This window comes from Pinus tabuliformis, chromosome J (genome assembly GCF_031772625.1).
Source record: "Pinus tabuliformis cultivar Carrire ecotype Pingquan chromosome J, CPIR1, whole genome shotgun sequence".
Classification (NCBI taxonomy): Eukaryota; Viridiplantae; Streptophyta; class Pinopsida; order Pinales; family Pinaceae; genus Pinus; species Pinus tabuliformis.
In genome coordinates this window covers 1,332,704,899-1,332,707,570 of record NC_142295.1, presented here as the reverse complement: position 1 = coordinate 1,332,707,570, position 2,672 = coordinate 1,332,704,899, and positions in this window count along the sequence as shown.

Here is a 2,672-nt window from a genome sequence, read left to right as displayed (position 1 = left end):
ACTGTAAAAACAAAAACAGTGTGCAGTGTAAAAATAGAATTAAACCCCAAGTCAAAATCAAAATCATTGAGCAGTGATCTTTGATGATTTCTTTGGAGAAATTTTGGCCGCTGGAGTTGATGAAGAGGAAATAGAGTTAGATGGGGCGATTCTCATAATCGCCCCGCCGCCAGTGGTGGTGGGGCGGTGGCGGCGGGGCAGTGGCGGTTTCCTCTTCATCAACTCCAGCGGCCAAAATTTCTCCAAAGAACTCGTCAAAGAGTAAAAGTGAATTAAAATTTTGGTATCATTCATTTAGCCGTGACTCTCATAAAAGTGGATCACTGACCTAATATCTTATATAATGACCTAATATCTTATTAATGTTTAGGAAAACAAAATCATCTTTGATGAGTTTGTAAAGTGTAGCATTCACTGATATAGAATAATTTGGCCCCAAACACCATATTTTAGATTCTGACATTGACTGACCAGAGTTGTCCAGTGTGAAATAACTTCTCATATGTTCAATGTTAAAATTGTTTGTGATACATACAGTTGTTGGGCTCCAAAGACCAAAAGAATGTGGCAATGGAAGAAGTTTCACGTAAAATCATAATGACTGGCAGTTCTTGGGACGCGAGAAACATAGTAACAAGAATATCTTTCACAAAGCAGAGAACTGTGAAAAGGTTATCCTAATAATCAACACGACTAATATCTTTCACAAAGCAGAGAACAATGAAAAGGCTATCCTAATAACCAACACGACTTTTAAATATAACAAGCAATATAAGTGTCAGTCTTCAACCTCAACTAATAGTGTGAAATGTTTTTATAGAATATGGCAAATGTAGAGTTTATTTTTAAATAGTGTGCTTATAGCATGGAAAAACTTCTCAAATGTAGCTATGGATGTTATAATAGTTTAAAGCGCATATGATTACTGTGGACTCTCAGACCAAAAAAGAAGGTCCCACTGGAAGAAGTTTCCATAAAACTATGTTTCACTGTACGTTATTATAATGACTGCCAGCTCTTACAGCACCAGTAACATAGTGACGAGAACATATTTCACACAGCAGAGAACAATGAAAAGGTATGTTATAATCAACTCAACTTTTGTATATAGCCAGAAATATAAGCGCCAGCCTTCAAATTGAACCAATAGTGTGCGTTGTTCTTATCAAATATGCCAAAGGTATAGCATATTTTAAAATCGATTGCCTATGGCATCTATAACTTCCCATATGTTATTTGGTTTGAAGCGCATATGACCATTGTGGGCTCCAAAGCCAAAATGAACGTTGTACTGGAAGAAGTTTCACATACAACTGTCCAAAGTTATTACAAAAGACCGAGAGCTCTTACAGGAAGAGAAACGTAGGAATGAGAAAAATCTATCTCACAGAGCAGAGAACAATAAAAATCAGCTCAAACTTCTGTATAAAGCCAGCAATATAAGTGCCGGTCTTCAAATCGAACCAGTAGTGTACATTATTATGATCAAATATGCTAGAGCTATTTCGTACTTGCAATTTCGCTTTTACTCCAAATACTTTAATTTGGCGCCGTGAAGATGGTGAAATTATAGCAGTGATCTTTGACGAGTTCTTTGGAGAAATTTTGGCCGTTGGAGTTGATGAAGAGGAAATAGAGTTAGATGGTCTGCTCGAGTTGATGAAGAGGAAATAGAGTTAGATCAGAATCGCCCCACCACCACTGGCGGCGGGGCGGTGGCGGGGCGATTCTGAGAATCGCCCCATCTAACTCTATTTCCTCTTCATCAACTCCAGCGGCCAAAATATTCTCTCCTGACTTTTATTTGATAATCCATATCTCCTATTTCAGGTGGAGAGCCACCTAAAAGAGAAAGGATTTGGGAACATTGAAGCGGGTTGTTTTATCGTGCACAGTCTCTGCAAATCAGATGTCTTTTCAGGCCGGAAAATGCCAAAGTAATCCCATAAAACAAATTCTCGCTCTCCCATAAAATTGATTGCTTGACACTATAAACCACAAGTTGTTACCTTGGCTCTCCTGTAACGAAACGTGCTTGTTCTGGATCAGGAATCCCATAAAACAAATTCTCGCTTTTGTTCCCTGGGCTCCAATCCTTTTGCATTGATACATCAAATCTTTACCAGGAAAATAGAATAAAAAACAGGCAAAAAGAAAAAGTAGCCAAAGCAAATTGCAGGGCATCAAGAAAAGAGACCAACGTCATATAGATGCCTGAGAAGAAAGCAACAATGATCTTACCGAATATCATACACTTTGAATTACAAGACTGCGGTTCCTTTCAATGAATATGGCGTTCCGCTTCAATGTTCCCAAATCCTTTCTCTTTTAGGTGGCTCTCCACCTGAAATAGGAGATATGGATTATCAAATAAAAGTCAGGAGAGAATATTTTGGCCACTGGAGTTGATGAAGAGGAAATAGAGTTAGATGGGGCGATTCTCAGAATCGCCCCGCCACCGCCCCACCACCACTGGCGGCGGGGCGGTGGCGGGCCGATTCTCAGAATCGCCCCATCTAACTTTATTTCCTCTTCATCAAATCCAGCGGCCAAAATTTCTCCAAAGAACTCGTCAAAGATCACTGCTCAATGATTTTGATTTTGACTTGCGCTTTAATTCTATTTTTGGTGGCGGGGTAGTGGTGGGGCGATTCTCAAAATCGCTTCACCAC